This window comes from Heptranchias perlo, chromosome 25 (assembly GCF_035084215.1).
Source record: "Heptranchias perlo isolate sHepPer1 chromosome 25, sHepPer1.hap1, whole genome shotgun sequence".
NCBI classification, from domain to species: Eukaryota; Metazoa; Chordata; class Chondrichthyes; order Hexanchiformes; family Hexanchidae; genus Heptranchias; species Heptranchias perlo.
The window spans coordinates 1,391,132-1,409,211 of NC_090349.1; the positions used below are offsets into that span (position 1 = coordinate 1,391,132).

The window sequence follows — 18,080 nt, forward strand, 5'->3', positions numbered from 1 at the left end:
GTTATGATCTGGAATGCACTGCCTGAAAGGGTGGTGGAAGCAGATTCAAGGGAATTGCTTAAATACATGAATGGGAGAAATTTACAAGGTTATGGAGAAAGAACAGGGGAGTGGGACTAATTGGATAGCTCTTTTAAAGAGCCGGCAGAGGCATGATGGGCTGAATCGCCTCCTTCTGTGCTGTATCATTCTATGATTCTATGGCTGATCTGTACCTCAACTCCATGCCTTAGCTCCATATCCCTTGATACCCTTATCTAACAAAAATCTATCAAGTCTTGAAAGCTCCAATTGACCCCCAGCATCAACAGTCTTTTGGGGGAAGAGTTTCAGATACTACCCTTTGTGTGAAAAAGTGCTTCCTGATTTCCCTCCTAAATGGCCTGCCTCTGATTTTGAGATTGTGTCCCCTTGTTCTTGATTCTCTTGTTTAGAGGATGGATGTTCTTACTTGTAAGTTGCTTCTCAAAATAATAGGTTCACAGCATTGAATGCAGATGTTCACAAATTTATTAAGCAAACAGTAATACCATTATTGACAATAATTAAACATACATGTAACAGCAACATTTACGACAAAACCTTATGAGTTTTAGCCAGGAAATTCAAAACACATTACAGTTACAAGCTCGGTGTACTTGGTTGGCCAGACCTTCGAATTTCGAGGTATCTCTCTTAACACTCACTCTTTAATACCTTTTTTCCAACCCTGCTGCGTGACAATTTACTTCTTTCTACATTACATAATCCTCTTCCCATGTACTTTGTCAATAACTTTAGTACAACTCCTTAACTTTGGAATAGTTTCTTCCTGGTTGATCTGTCAATCAAATCATTAGGCTGAAGGCAGTTATTAAATTAATGAACAACTGCCTCCTTCAGGCAATGTTATCACTTGTTGACATTCGTTACGCAGGTGTGGCCTTGGAGGAGTTAACAGTCCCTGGAATATATTTCTATCCCACGGTTGAATGTTAGGCATCGGGAATCAATTGGAACTATAACTTCTTGAATTGATGGTCAAAACATATCTTTTCCCATCATATCTTAATCAGCCTGGAATGACACTCAACCACTAAAAATGTCAACTTTCTGCTTCCCTGTGAAGCTGAAAGATGAATAACAGGGACAAAGAAAGCTTGTTTGTCTGCTGCTGAATTTCTTATCAACTAAAAGTTCTCTGTCTCTGCCTGGTATACAAACAATTTCCAACTCAAGTGAAAAGGCTACCTCCAATTCCTGCACTCTCATTTTTGCCATCTTTTGTATGGAACCTTGTTGAATGCTTTCTGGAAGTCCATATGGATAACATCCCTCGACACACTCCCTTGTCTACCTTATTAGTGACCTCAAAAAATTCAACTAGAATAGTCAGACATGATTTACCTTTAACAAAGCCAAGCTGACTCTCTCTGATCAGCTCATATTTCCTCAAGGGTTCAGTCAACGTATCCCTAATGACAGATTGTAGCAGCTTCTCCATAACTGACGTTGAGCTGAGAAGCCTGTAGCTACCTGATTTCTCTCTCCCACCCTTCTTAAATAATAGTGACATTAGCAATTTTCGAGTCTAATGGCACAATTCCCAAATCGAGACAGCTTTGAAAAATTATGGCTAACGCTTTTGCAATTTCCTCACCTTTTAATCCCCCTCTCCATCTCGGTTCCACTCTTCCCCCCCCCCCCCAATATCGATTTCAGCTCCTCATCCCCATTCCCCGGATCTTGGTTCCTCCCCCCCACTCCTCATTTCGATTCCTCTCTCTGTGCTTACGTGTGTTCTCGCCATTATGTGTTGAGGCTGCAGTAGCAAGGCTGTGAAGAAAGATAAGGGTGGGGTCCAGTGTCCGGATTCAGGGCAGAGCAGCAAGGCCAAGAGTAAAGATAAGGGTGGGGTCCAGTGTCAGGATTCAGGGCGGAGCAGCAAGGCCAAGAGTAAAGATAAGGGTGGGGTCCAGTGTCAGGATTCAGGGCGGAGCAGCAAGGCCAAGAGTAAAGATAGGGGTGGGGTCCAGTGTCAGGATTCAGGGCGGAGCAGCAAGGCTGCTAGTAGAGGTGCAGATCAGAAAACATAGATTGAACGCAAAGGCCAAAGTATTTGGCAAAATAAGGAGTGCAGCAAGACTTAATATATTAAGTACAGCTGAGGCCCAACAGACCAGTACTGGACAAAGATGCAGTCGTTAGTGGAGCATCGTTTGTGGGATCAAAATCAATGCCAGAAGGACTGGGGCAGAAGGCAACGTATAGAGCAGGGGGTTGGAAGGAGCCATGGGGAGGCACAAAAAGCTGAGTACAGCAGACACCAAGGCCCCGATATTTGTGGGGAGGGTGTTGGGGAGCACTGGAACAATCTGGCAAGGTCGGGACGTGGAGGTCCTGCCAAATTTAACAACAGAACCTCATCATTTTTTTCTTCTGCTTCCTGTTTGGCAGCCGGCCAAATTGACAGGCTGGCCGGCGTCCAGGCAGGAAAACCTGCGTAAGAGGCCACAGCCGGGGACACTTTGGGACGGTCTCCAGCAATCAGGAGGAAGGGAGGGAACTACAGATCGGGGTTTGGTGGGGGGGAGGAAGAGAGCAGCAATCAGGAGGGAGGGAGAGAGCTACAAATCAGGGCTTGGTGGGGGGGAGGAAGAGGGCAGCAACCAGGAGGGAGGGATCTACAGATCAGGGCTTGGTGGGGGGGAGGGAAGAGGGCGGCAATCGGGAGGGAGGGATCTACAGATCAGGGCTTGGTGGGGGGGAGGAAGAGGGCGGCAATCAGGAGGGAGGGATCTACAGATCAGGGCTTGGTGGGGGGGAGGAAGAGGGCGGCAATCGGGAGGGAGGGATCTACAGATCAGGGCTTGGTGGGGGGGAGGAAGAGGGCGGCAATCGGGAGGGAGGGATCTACAGATCAGGGCTTGGTGGGGGGGAGGAAGAGGGCGGCAATCGGGAGGGAGGGATCTACAGATCAGGGCTTGGTGGGGGGGAGGAAGAGGGCGGCAATCGGGAGGGAAGGAGCTGCAGATCAGGGCTTGGTGGGGGGGGGAGGAAGAGGGCGGCAATCGGGAGGGAGGGAGCTGCAGATCAGGGCTTGGTGGGGGGGGGAGGAAGAGGGCAGCAATCGGGAGGGAGCTACAGAGGTCGCTGATTGCTGTGGTGTGGGGGGGTGGTGGTGGGGGAAGAGAGAGGCCGTGATCAGCAGTGGAGAGGCCGAAGGCTTCCTTAAGTGGCCGGGGGGAGCACACAAGGAGTGCTGTAAAAGGCACTTACCTTCTTGAACCGGCAGCTTCTGCCTCCCATTTACTGCCGGGTTTCCTGAGCCCTGGGAAGCCCGACCCGCAACTGTTCAATTTAAATCAGGCTCCCAATTGTACTGTGGGAGCTTGATTTAAATATGTTGATGAGGTGTGAGGACAGGACACTCGCGCAACACGCTACACACCGCCGTGGAAACGCTGGCAGGCGTTTCCGGGGTCGCATTCCCTATTTTTTCATTTTTAAGGCCCATGACCCTCTCCCGCCCATCATTATGGGGATTAATATCAAGGCCCAAAGGTCTGAGATACAAAAATTGTGAAAATTTGCCACAGAAAGTTGAAAAATATTAAAATCATTGATGACCGAAAACTACAGGATGTTTGTGATGAAGATGTTTTGGAGATGGTTTTCTTGGGCATACCGAAAACACACCTCTTACTATAAGTTCTGGAACGATAGGGATGCGCAAGAGGCCAGAATTGGAGGAGCGCAGAGATCTCGGAGGGCTGACCTCTACCCCTGTCACCCTGTCACAGTCGTGCTTGTGAGTGGCGAATGCGGTGAGGTTGTCCCGCATGTTCGCATGATATTTGGCTGGGGTATTACAGACCAACTGCTCTAGGTCGTAATTCCCCTTGATCTTCATAGTACACACATTAGCCCTTCCTTCCCTATCCCTTGGGATCACTAGCACTTCCTTGGCTTTATCTGAATCCAGTGCCCCCCTTAGGCAGTGATTCCTTAAATCCACAAACACTCAGTTGGCTAACATAAAGTCAACCCCGAGGACTCCTGATCCTGGCTGTTCCCATTGCACCAGGTCGCACTCCCACGTGGTATGGAGGGATCCTGGTTCTATGGCCAAGGGTTTTGAGATTTCCCCAGCCTGCTCATTCCCTGTGAACCCCACGAGGCTGAATGGGACCCTGCTAGACCAGGGTGAATTGGTTGGGTTTTTTGAATGGACCACCGTGCTGGAAGCCCCGGTGTCCACCATATATTTCCCCTGCACCTTCTCCACCACCATCCTTACACAGGGCCTGACCCACTCACCGTACGTGAACGGACACAGGTACTCAGGCTGGGCACGTTCTGGTCAGGGTGGGGGGCGTACAGGTGCGGTGGACACTTCACTGCTCACGGCAGCGTCTAACTTGCCTTTGTCCTTCCCCATGGCCTTCCGTCGGGCGGCCACCAGAAGCTCGAATGACCCGTCGGTCGTTCCCTCTGCCTCTGTTACACGTGGCTTTTGTACTGGGGGGACCCCCTTGTGGCCTCCCCCCTTTTGGGAACGGGCAGTCACGCCTCTAGTGTCCCGTCTTCCCACACCTGAAACAAGTCCTGGACTTGTCGATATTAACCCCTTCCTGTCACCATTCCTTCCCATTACCCTCACTGGCTTTCATTTCATGGACCCTCCCCTTTGGTTTGACCTCCTCCCCGGAACCAGCCTTAAAGGCTAGACTCAGCTTTCTGAGCACGCCTGCCTCCGTATTTGCGAGGTCCTCAGGGTCAAACCACGCTTCTGCCCTGACCCTGATCCTTGGCAAGCTGTTCGCCACAAAGACCCTGAGCCAGTGATTCCTGGGGGGCCCTATCAACTGCGCGCGGTCGAGCGTCCCTCCAGTTGCCTTTATGTACACAGGCCATAGCCTGTCCGCGAATGCATCTGGTGCCTCACCGGCCAGCTGCCTAGTCCGTTCTACTTGTAAGAACGGGCTACCCTGGGTATTGCCCCATGGCCCTCAGGATCTCGTCTTTCAACCCCTCTGTGGTTTGTGCCTCCTCCTAGTTTTGTGGCTGCAGATAAGCTCTGATACAATCTCCCGTCAAGGGAGAACAGCATCAGCCTGTTGATCTCGCCCTCACAACATTCGTTGACCCCCCCCCCCCCATCTGTTCTACTTCCATAAAGTGAACTGAGGGGTCCCTGTCCTGTTTGAGCTTGGGCATCCCTGCTAGCATGGCTTTCAGTTGAGGGGTTGTGTACGGGACCACGTAATCACTCTGCAGCAGGCCCTGGTCACCGTTTGGTGCAGGTGGACCGAACTTCTGCTGCCCCAGAGGACACATTGGTCTCGGTGGAGCTTCAGGTGCCGGTCGGACTTCCCTGTCCTGAGCCCTATCACCAGGCTCCTTGTCCCAGTCTATCCCGGTGACGTTAAACAGGTCATACCTCTGGCTCCGGACGCAGCTTTGGTCAATTTTTGGATCCATTCCTTACAGGGACCATGATCTGCTTCCTCATAGCCTCTGCTCCTGGCTACTTTATAAGCTATCTTTATATCCCTTAGCTGACCCTCCAAACTGTCAGCTCTCGCGATTAGCCTCGCATTTTCTTCCCACAGGGCCTGCTTGTTTACTGTGGCCTCTGTAACCTGACACTGTAGGTATTCGACCATGTAACAAGAGGTCTCTTCTTGCGCACGTCTTTTCTGCCTTTCCTCATGGAGTTCCTCTAATACTCTACTCCGGACTATCTCCCTCGCGTCTGACCTAGCATCAGACTCTTTAAGCTCGTTCCCCAGCTTTTCAACCCGCTCCCTGAGCAGTTGAACTTGCTTCTGCAGACACAGGAGCCAAATCACTTTCTCCTTTGACTTCCTGTGATCCCTGCTACCTGTCCACTCCGCAGCCCTATCCTGGGGACTCTCAGAGCGCAGTATCTCCAGCACCCATGGCTGAGACACGTTAATCTTATTGAACACGTAGGAGGAAATCCTATCCTCCATTCCGGGTCTCTTGCCCTTAAAACTGTCCATGATCTGACAGAAAACCTATCTCCTACCTGGCTCGCCAATATCTGTAAGTAGTTTTCTTAGGCATACCGAAAACACACCTCTTACTATAAGTTCTGGAACGATAGGGATTATAAGGACAGATCAGACTCGGACACAAGTTTTCGGGCTCAACCATATTGTGTTTAATAAGATTAACAATGACACTAGTAAACAGCACAAACCGTACAACCTTGGCTTGTCCAATAAGCCCCACCGTGCTAAATTACCACGGCCTAATAAGAGAAACCCTCCCGTGAAATAAACTAACACAGGAACCCCCCCACCCGGCACTAAAACCCTCTAAGGTTTGGTTGGGACTTACAATCACCCCCTCACACAGCTCAGTGGTCTTGTGGATGTGTAGGCGCAGGCAATATGCTCACCCCGATTGCCCATTGTTGCTTGCAGTTTCTTCCTGCATGTCTCGCTCCTGGTTCCGTACCGCCGACACAGTGTCCAAGTTCCAGTTTGAGTCGAGGTTCATTGATGAGGGATGAAGAGCAGCGCTCAGCTTCTGGCGACGTTCCATTGAATCGAGCCGAGCCCCACTTGGGAGACTCGCTGTAGATTGATTCCGAGGAGAAGAGAGCAGAGCGCAGAGCCGAGCCAGGAACCAGTTGCCAAACGGCTCCTTATATCCCCAAATCCCATCACCTTTTCTCCCGCCAATACTGATGGAGGTATTCATGATGTGGAGATGCCGGTGATCGATGTATTGACCCAGGTGATCTGTCTGGACCCCCACCATGACCTGGAGTAACTCATAACCTTTGAAATCTTTGTGAAGAATGTTATTTAGTTTTCCCGCTCCCAGGCCTTGCACCTGGAGAGACAATGGGTACTGATTACTGGGTATCTGTCGTTTCCTGAATTGATGGCCCCCATTAGCAGGTAATGAGTTTCGATCTCAAACCGATCTTGCTTAACAGGCTTCTCTCCTGGAAGACAATGGCCCGGCCATCTCCTGCCTCCCACCAGTTTCGGTTGGGACTGAGTGTCTCTGAGTTCCCTCTCGGGGTATCGTTCCCAGTAATCATGTTAAATGGTGGTGACGTCAATCGGCCTGGGTTCTCTCCCACCCAGCCTGTCACTGTGAAATGTCCGTTACCATATGAATGCACCTTAGTCAGGTTAGCCTGGCTCGAAACCCCTGCCAGTCAATCCTATTCCCTCAGCCACTCCCACAAACTTGCCAAACAGTACAGTTCTTTCTTGGGGGTATTGGATTTAGAATATGGTTCATAAAAATGGGCAGAACGCTGGTGCTACAGCTTGCAGGAGAATATCTAAACAGGAGATTGTGGCTAGTAGATAATGTTTACATAGGGAAATACCATAACAATGTTGACCAGGACAGTTTCAATTATAAATGTTGACAGACTTGAGCACATAATCTCGGCTGACACTCCAGGGCTGAGGGAGTGCTGCACTGTTGGAGGTGCCGTCATTCGGGTGAGACATTAAGCCGAAGCCCTGTCTGCCCTCTCAGGCCGATGTAAAAGATCCCATGACACTATTTCGAAGAAGAGCATGGGAGTTCTCCCCAGTGTCCTGGCCAATATTTACCCCTCAACCAACATCACTAAAACAGATTATCCAGTCATTATCTCATGATGTTTGTGGGATCTTGCTGTGTGCAATTTGGCTGCTGTGTTTCCTACATTATAACAACGACTACCCTTCAAAAGTACTTCATTGGCTGTGACGCACTTTGGGACATCCTGAGGTTGTGAAAGGCACGATAGAAATGCAAGTTCTTTTCTTTTCTTTTTTTAAAAAGTGTTGATAAGAGAAGCGAGGTTTCTGAACAGAAGGTATGTGCTAAATGCAAGATGATTTAATAATAAATACAAATTAACCGAGTAATAATCTCAACTTTATAACTTTTTTTTCCAAAGCTCTTTACTGGTGCTAGTTCTTCAGCAGGAGCTATCCCCCATTCCCATTTCCCTGCCCTATAGCGGGAGTGCCCGCTGTATCTGTTTCATTCAATCTGCCTAATTTGTCACCTCAAGCCCCATGGGTCAAGTGACAGAAAAATGTCTGTCATTAGAGTTCTGAATAAAATGACAGAAGAGGTTTTTTTGTTCCCCTGGCAACCTGTTAAGTGACCTGAGCCAAATGAAGATTCACACGTTTCGTGCTGTCATTGCACTGTATATTTTTCTGCCTCGAGCTGGAGAAATATTTAGCATGATGTGCAGAAATAATCTGCCAGTGGGGAAATGTGCTTGTATCCTTAATTGATTTTATGTTCTCTAATATTTTCAAGTTTCTGTAGAATGTCCTTGAGGGAGGGTTCAAAATGTATGTACACGCCCTTCACTGAAATTAAAAACCGCTTCTGCCTAAATGACCAGCGGTGTGCCTCAGGGATCGGTGCTGGGTCCGCTGTTATTTGTTATTTATATTAATGATTTGGATGAGAATTTAGGAGGCATGGTTAGTAAGTTTGCAGATGACACCAAGATTGGTGGCATTGTGGACAGTGAAGAAGGTTATCTAGGATTGCAACGGGATCTTGATAAATTGGGCCAGTGGGCCGATGAATGGCAGATGGAGTTTAATTTAGATAAATGTGAGGTGATGCATTTTTGTAGATCGAATCGGGCCAGGACCTACTCCGTTAATGGTAGGGCGTTGGGGAGAGTTATAGAACAAAGAGATCTAGGAGTACAGATTCATAGCTCCTTGAAAGTGGAGTCACAGGTGGATAGGGTGGTGAAGAAGGCGTTCAGCATGCTTGGTTTCATTGGTCAGAACATTGAATACAGGAGTTGGGATGTCTTGTTGAAGTTGTACAAGACATTAGTAAGGCCACACTTGGAATACTGTGTACAGTTCTGGTCACCCTATTATAGAAAGGATATTATTAAACTAGAAAGAGTGCAGAAAAGATTTACTAGGATGCTACCGGGACTTGATGGTTTGACTTATAGGGAGAGGTTGGATAGACTGAGACTTTTTTCCCTGGAGAGTAGGAGGTTTAGGGGTGATCTTATAGAAGTCTATAAAATAATGAGGGGCATAGATAAGGTAGATAGTCAAAATCTTTTCCCAAAGGTCGGGGAGTCTATAACGAGGGGGCATAGATTTAAGGTGAGAGGGGAGAGATACAAAAGGGTCCAGAGGGGCAATTTTTTCACTCAAAGGGTGGTGAGTGTCTGGAACGAGCTGCCAGAGGCAGTAGTAGAGGCGGGTACAATTTTGTCTTTTAAAAAGCATTTGGACAGTTACATGAGTAAGATGGGTATAGAGGGATATGGGCCAAGTGCAGGCAATTGGGACTAGCTTAGTGGTATAAACTGGGCGACATGGACATGTTGGGCCGAAGGGTCTGTTTCCATGTTGTAAACTTCTATGATTCTATTCTGAGGGGACTCGATAGGGTAGATGCTGAGAGGATGTTACCCCTCATGGGGGAATCTAAAACTAGAGGGCATAGTCTCAGAATAAGGGGTTGCCCGTTTAAGACGGAAATGAGGAGGAATTTCTTCTCCCAGAGGGTCGTGAATCTTTGGAATTCTTTACCCCAAAAAGCTGTGGAGGCTGAGTCATTGAATACATTCAAAGCTGAGTTCGACAAATTTTTGATCAGCAAGGGAGTCAAAGGATATGGGGAAAAGGCGGGAAAGTGGAGTGGAGGTAAAAATCAGATCAGCCATGATCTCATTAAATGGCGGAGCAGGCTCGAGGGGCCAAATGGCCTACTCCTGCTCCTATCTCTTATGGTCTTATGGAACCACTTGAAGTAATTTACATGTTTTTTGCACTCACATGCCTTCATTTCCAAACTGCACCTATCCCATGCCACCTGTTGTGCCTCGTTGGTTAAACGGCCATAGGTATAACTGGGATGATTGGGCAGATGACACGGACCATACTGTGAATGCCGTGTCTCCCTGAAAATTTATCTACACACACACAACCCAGATTATTTTTACAAAGAGAACTTGTTAAAACACAGACAGTTGGCCAGAAATCAGGCAGGTAGCAACTCTATGTGAGCAGGACTTTAATGACGCACACACTGCTGGTCAGAGAGTGATTCCACAAAATCGGTACTAAACTCTACATCTAATCGTTCAGAGCTGGGAGCCCAACTTAAGCAGGCTGAATGCATAGATTGTAACTCATATTTTAAGTTGTGTGGTAAATAAAACTCTTGTTTTGCTTTCAGCTGGAGCCACAATCATTACAAGACAAGGACTGGCAGAGAACTGTCATCGCAATGAATGGGGTAAGTTGCTGTCTTAAGCTGTAAGCATTGGCTCAGATGATGTATAATTTTATGTCTTTTTTTTCTATCAAATATAATCCAAATTTGTTTGTATGGAATGAGTTAAGTCTCTATTTTTAGTAACATCAGGCTGATAAGTTTAAAAGTAAAAGATAAAAAAACAATGAGCTCACTTGGCTATTTGAGATGTGATGTATCTGGCTTATTAGCTGATATTGGGCTAATATGAATGGAGGGTCTTATTTATCAGTTTTTAACATTGACCTCCCCGCCGAACATAAATTGCCAAATTTAATTCTCCTGTTGTGTTCAGTTGTGTTCAGGGAAGAGTGAAGTAGGCCCGTGCTGGAAAATGTAAAAGCAATCTTGCAAACATACTTTGCTATATAAGAGGGAACAGCAATTAACTGTCACAGGCTGTAACACTGGGGCAGCAGAAGCTGAATGCCCTGACTGGTACAATTTGAGGTTTAGAAAAGAGCCATAAGTACAGGGGGATAATACACAAATTCTGAGAAATATAAAAAGTACACAAAAAAGCAAAGAAAGAGAATAGGAAGGCTGAGGAAATATAGAAAAAAGACTGTCAGTCACCATAAAAGTAAATAAGAAAGGCTTTTTTAAGCAGTGAAAGGAGAATCAAAGGGTGAAACCACATTGAGACAAAGGGACCATCTTGTACTTGAACATGAAGGAATGTCAGAGATGCTCAATAATTCTGATGCCTCAGTTTCTGCAGAGGAAGGTGCAGTCAGACTGTAAGAATACTTGAGGTGGGTGTGGAAGAGCCCATACTGGAGATAGTCAAAAAGTTCATGGGAGTGAAAGTAGAAGTGTCACCAAACTCAAAGGGATGCATCCCAGAATACTGAGGGAGATTGGGGAAGCGATAGTGGATCCACCAACCAGAACATTCCAGAAATCTTTGGAAACATGAATTGTGTCAGAGGGCTTGATGGGGGGTGCAAAATGTTACTGTCCTGTTCAAGAAAGGGGAGAGGGATTCGCTGGGAAATGATGGGCTCGTTAATTTTACCTGCGTTGTGGGTAAACTTCTAGAGCTGCTAATAGGGGGTTAAGTTGGTGAACACATGATTGTGCTAATCAGGGACAGTTGGCACGGATTTGTAAAGGGAGGTCATGTTTGACTAATTTAACCAACCTTTTATGAGGAAATCAGAGTGTATTGACAAAGGAAATGTGGTGGATGTTGTACATATGGATTTTAAGATATTTAATAAGAAAGGCTCAGACAACTGGGGCATTTTTTTTTACAAGCAGAGAACGTTAAAGGGGATGCAATAGAAGTTTTCAAAATTATTAAAGACTTTGAGGGAAAGCAGTGAAAGATTGAAACAATCAGTAACAAAAGGGGACAGACTGAGAATTATCACTAATAAAACAAAGGAGGAAGTTAGAAGAAATGTTTTCACAGAGGGTCATCAGAACATGGAATGCTTTACCACAGGGGGCTATTGAAGGAGAAACTGTAACATCATTTAAATTGAATAGAGATTTGGAAAGGAAGAATATATAAGGATACAGGGAAAGGAGCAGGGTAACGGGATTCGAGTAAATAGGTCCGGTTGAAGAGCTAGCAGTGGCACAGGCACAAAGGGCCAAATGGTCTCTAATGCTATCATTTCCTTGATTCAAAGGTTTGACTGGTGCCATCAGCACTCTAGCACCTTACCCAAGTGGGGGAAGTTTTTCTTTAATAAACCTAAATGAGGAGTGTTGGCAAACTTTATTTCTGGGGAGTATCGTAGTTGATCTTGATACTGTCCACACCCACACACTTCCTGCCAAATCACTAGATACCAATCATAAATGGCAACCCTGGCTGAGGGTTTTCCACCTCACTAGCCCAGGGACACTAAAGTCAATTGCAAACTGACTGTTGCCCTGACAGGTCAGCTAATTCAGTACAGGCCAGTCAAAGTGAGGACTCTCAGGTCTGTGTGCTGATGCTTGTACTCACAATGTCATCGGAGGAACTACTCCCTATTTTCAAACTTTATCTGAACCCTGATTTTGCAGATTTACTGAACGTTAATGATACTTAATAAGAACTGCTTTTTTTTTGCTTTTTAGTAAGCAAAAAGGGTCATGTGTGATGACCCTTAATAGGTTTCAGTTATTAGACAAACAAGTGTAACTCTGTCACATTTAACTTAGTGCTGTGGGAGTGCCACTGTCGAGATGATGGCAGTAATTGTCAATTAAATAATTGTCTGTTTCTGGCACAGCTGACTGAAGCAATACTGATCAGCTTTTCTTTGAACATTATATCAATTGGTGTTTTAATATGTGGCACAGGAGCCTGCTGGATACTGTCCAGCAGTACTGGCACATTGTTGTATCTTCCCTTTGGAGTAAGGTATGAAAACCAAGGCCTGCCAGCCCTTCTACATACAGCAGGATTCTTACATGGGAGATCAGGAATCTTGTCATAATTCTGGAATTTCTCTTGGTATCTCTCACTGGAGAACCAGGATATTGTTACTGTAATCTATAACTATCTGGGAGAATAGGTAATCCATTATCTCGTTTCACACAGTTCCAGTAGGCATTCACACATGAGATGGTGGCAGAAACTGTTCTTGCATACACTGTGTGGGTTTGTCTTGTAGGAATCCAGTCTTGGAAGGACCATAACCAGTTTAATTGGCAGGTCTACTGGCCAGCCCCCAGACAGGGAAGGAGTGAGATCAAGTAGCCAAACTTCCTGTCCAGAGAGGCCACAAAAGAACAAAAACCCACATGTTCAGGGTCAGTTGCTAAGGTCTACCCTAAAAAAGAGGCAACAAGGCCTAGAGCAACCCCTGGTCTGATTCAGTGATGTGGCTGACCAAGAACTGTGTTACTTAGCCTAGTAACCAAGACAGTTTCTTATTTTTCCTATTTATGAGGAGGAACTCATGTTAAGGTGAAGAAAAGTGAGATTTGGCACAACTGTTATCTTTAGATTCACTTACTTAATGAGTTAGATAAATATAACACAGACATGACACAAGTTTCCCTGGGTTATGACATGTTAGAAAAATTCTTCAGCCTTGAAAGGGGTCAAATGTCAGTATTTTATAGAGGTCTATAAGATAGGAACATACAGAACCAGAAAAGATTGTGCAGACCATGTGGCCAGCTCCAAAAATTAATATCCCTCAATCACCCACTCCCTCAAATATCTCTCCAATTCTACCGTAAACTTTTCCACCATGTCTTGGATGTGCCTCCAAGACATCCCTGGGCAGTCCATTCCAAATGTTTGCAACCCTCTCAGTAAATCTAAACTGTCTGTACAACTTCCCTCTTCTAGGCTTTAACCTGTCACCAATGGGTTTGTGGCCCATTGAACATATTATCTCGGTTCAATTTGTCAATTCCTTTAAGAATCTTGAATACTTGAATAATCTCTTACCTAAACCTTCTCTTCAACAGAGTCAATAACTCCCACGCTCTTCAACCTCTTCTCATAGCTCAGATGTCTTAAGCTCACTATTAGTTTGGTTGTCCTTTTCTGCACCACTTCCAATGCCTTGATATTAAGCCTCTGCTGCAAGGCAAGGGAACATAGGTACAAACTGGTAAAAGGCACTTTCAGGACTGATGTCAGGGAGTACTTCGTACAATACCACCTAAAGTACAACTTTCTGTGATTGGGGAAATTTTTGAGCACTAAGGGAATCAAGGGACATGGTGTCGAAGATCAGCCATGACCTTATTGAATGGCGGATCAGGCTCGAGGGGCCGTATGGCCTATTTCTGCTCCTATTTCTTATGTCCTTATGTTCTTAACTGTTAGTCAGGCATTCACCTATCATAATAACGCAATCAGAGCAGCTTCTAACACTGCATCTGCCAAAACAAGGTCATTTCATCTCTTACTACGGGTGCTGGTTGGAGGGCACGGAGTACCTCTCTGGCAGGGTGACGCATCTGACATCCCTCAGTACACCATTATCATCTTGTGAACAGCTTAGAGGATTCCAATTGGGAAACCTATTGGTGCCAGTAATGGTGCTAGGGGGCAAAAAACAATAAATTATGAACAGCAGCCACACTCACGAGAGTCAAGAAAATAGTAAAAGTGAACAAAAATGGCCTAAAAAATGCTTCCTTTCCTTTCATTGGGCCACCTGACCTGTCGATCCCTAGTAATTCTGGGCACCAGGTTTCCTCACCATAGGTGGGACTTGGCGTCCTGTATGCCAGCATTTCAGGACATTTTTTACAAGGTGTCCCTGCCCCCTTTTGGCTACTCTAATGATTCCCATCCCAAAGATTGCCAGAGAATCTCACAGTGGGTGGAAATCAAGTGGAAGAGGATAATTTGACCTTTTTCGTGGAGTTAACTTAGTTTGGTGATGCCTATGTCGTGCCAAGTTTGGGAACCACCTGTCCCCATTCCCCCAGATTGGTCCTGCATGTATGTAAACCTCTCCAAGTGGTTAGCATTGCCATTATTATTGGGTGTTTCTGGGTCCCTTTGGACTTTTCTGGGAGTTCTGATGCATGCACTGTGTTGGAGGATTGTCTGGGATGCCCCGATGTCCATGTCATAGCCGATGTTGTGGGAACAGGCTAGGTTCCAGCCCAGTAGTCCCGAGAGTTGAACTGTCCAATCATTATGCCTGAAATCTGGGAGACTGAGCTCTTCTTTATGCTTAGGCCTTTGAGATTTATTAGTTATGTCTGAACAAGGACCCTGAAAGCAATCACAGAACGATGACATCAACATGAAAGCAGAAGATAAATTAATCTCTGAAATCAGCACAGAATTTGCAGACTTCTGTACCTCACTTTACACCTCAGAGTCCCAGGAAACTTCTCTCTCTCCAAACTCACCAAGAAAGTAGGCTAATCGCTGGACTCCCAACCTCAGCTAAGAGATCCAAGCAACAAAAAGTAGCCTACAATTCAGCAAAGCTCCCAAACCAGCTGGCGACCAAGCTGAGACCGACACAGCCTTACTCTTTGAACAGATACTTATCCAGATTCACCTTGTCCAGAACAGTAGAGCCAGAGGACACGGGATAAATTCAGAATGAATCTGTGGAAACATTGGGCTCGATTTTCACACCCGCGATCGGGTGCGTTCGTGGCGGGGGGGTTGCGAAAATCCGGGATTCCCGGGGCGGGTCTGGAGCCCGGCTCCAACCCGCCCACTTCCGGGTTCCCCAGTGACGGCTGACATGCGCGCGCAGCCCCCGCATGTGGGACTCCCGCCGGCAATTAAAGCCCGGGGGGGGGCGGGGTGCGGCTTAAAGAACTTAAACAGGTACTTCAGGTCGTTTACAGACCTGATTGACCTGATGTTTTAGGAGGGGTGGGGTTTTGAAATTAACTGAGACTGTTTCCTGTACTGGGGGAAACACTCCCAGTTCAAATGGACGTGTTGCAGCCATCAGCCTGTAGCAACTGTAAAGGTCCATTTGACAGGTGGGGGGAGACCCTCACTCATTGCAGGAGGCCACTCTGTCAATTCGGACAAGGTTTGGCCTCCACCTCCCTCCCCCTAACAATAAAATTCACCAATTTGCACACTTACCCCGGTGTCCAGACACATGTACCTACCTTGCGGACCCCCTCAGATGTACATCTTCCGGATGGGGGCCGCCGTAGCTGCAGTCATGACCTCCTCGGAGGGCGAACAGCCTCACCGGCCACGCCGTCCACCTCTGACACGTGGAGCTCCACAACACAGTGCTGTGACACATCCACCTGCACAGCAGGAGGGAGGGCAACTGCAGAGAGAGATGCATCGCAGAGGGCACTACCCTCGCCACAGGGTCTACAGACCGAGGCTCAGCTTCCTGGACCTCTCTGAGCAGCAGTGCGCATGGAGGCTCAGAGTCACTCGACATGTAGTTGTGGACATCTGCAGCCTCCTTCATGCCGAGCTGCCCCCGGCTGGCCCGAGCACCGTTTTCTTACCTGTCGCTGTCAAAGTCACCACTGCCCTCAACAACTTCTCCTCCACATCCTTCCAGGGTGTCACCGGGGACATCACCGATGTCTCTCAGTCGTCTGCACAAAAGAGCCCTGCAAATACACCTACACCCACTCTGCAGTGACACAATGGGTGACTTCAAGTGTGCGTGTTCATGGTGAACCCCATGAAAGGGACCTATTCCACAAGCCAGTCAAGAATGGGCAAGACGTGGCAGTAGTGGTGATAATATTTATTGTGCATGTGAAAGAAAACAAATAGAAATAAAAAACATGACAAATCGTCAGACACCCTTGTACATTCCCATTGTGCTCACAAAACCTTCGCCTTGCGTTTCCGGGAACCCCTACGTGGTGCTACCCCTGTGGCTTCAGCAGAGGTAGTGGCAGGTTGCTCTTGTCCATGCCCTGACCGATGAGATGCTTTGGGCCGATGCTCTCTGGGTTTGGGTGCCCGTGAGGGTCCCTCCAAAGACTGCTCCACCTGCACCTGTGCAGGGGCAGATTCGGCCACCTGGAGAGGGGGCAGCATTGCGGGTGCCGGTTGAGAGGGGAGCAATGGGTGAGACGTGGGAGCGCTTTGAGTGGCGTCCCCACTTCCATGTCCCCTTTCACCATCATCCCTCTCGTGGCTGAGGCCCACATCACTCCTTCCACCCTGCTGGACGGCAGTTTGGAGGACTTGTGTGAGGCCTTGGAAGGCCACTTGTAAAGTATCTGTCAGCCTGTTCAAGGCGGCAGAATGTTGCTCACCCTGAATCCAAATGGCCATTGTCAGGGCCTGAATGGACTCATTGTTGAGCCGTGCTTGACGCTCGAGGGAGGCTAGCCTTTCCTCCATCGCAGACATTCCCGCACCTACCCGCGATACCATCTCAGAGATACCCTCATGTCCCTGCGACACTATCTCGGAGATACCCTCCTGTACCTGTGCCACCATTCCCCTCATGCAGGAGTTGGACTCCTCCATCCTCTGCGCGATTGTGGAGAGTGCGCTTGGCACCTGTTCCAGTGCCTCGGCAATGTGCTGCTGCCCCTCGACGACTCTCCTTTTCACGGCTGGCCCCAATGGTTCAGCATCTGGGTCCAGCTGAGCAGAGCCTGGAGAAGAGTGCTCCCACCGACGCGGACTCTCCACAGCTGCCCCTGCCACCAGGGTCTGCTCGTGCTCACGTGTGTGGTGACTCACCATGTGCAAGCCCAACTAAGTGAGGACGGGGACCCACCGAGGTGTGTGTATCTGCGCTGGTGGATGCATGGCTCAGATGTGACGATGGACCCTCAGAGGCCGGCAGGTCCTCTGAGGAATCGCCCTCCATGGTCACGGCACTCGCAGATGGCCCTGCAAGAGAACTGAAAGCAATATTAGGCATGTGGACAGATGTTGAGGTGCTGCAGATGCCAAGTGATGCTAAGATCATTCGCTATCATGAGTGCTGAGTGTTAGCTTTCTGTCACCGGCCGCTTGTGCAATCCCAGCCTCGGCATCCGCCACGGACAGGCACTCCAGCATGCGGCTGATGTCCAATGCCTGCTGCTCTGCGTCTGTTAGTGCCACCTGGTGTGGCGGGCCCCCTCCGGTCCGTGCCCTCTCCCGGGCATTCTGGCATCTCTTCTCCTATCAAGGCAAAACACAGAAGTGTGATTGAGTGATGGTTGCATGGTGAGCCGCTGCATGCATTGGTGTGGGTGGGGTTGGGTGTGAGGGAGATGCATGGGAGGGTACGTGTTCAACATAGCCATGAGATTGTATGAGGATTGGGTTGCGTGGTAGTGTTCGAATGGGGACAGGGGCGGTGAGTACGTGCAGGCAAGGTGAGGATGAGAGTTGAGTGGATGTGAGGAGTGATGTGAGAGCGTTG

At 47.9% G+C, this 18,080-nt stretch overlaps 1 pseudogene; it reads left to right on the plus strand.

The window, feature by feature from the left end:
- Positions 1-18,080, plus strand: part of LOC137341921 (breakpoint cluster region protein-like) — a 743,894-nt pseudogene that overhangs the window by 668,817 nt on the left and 56,997 nt on the right.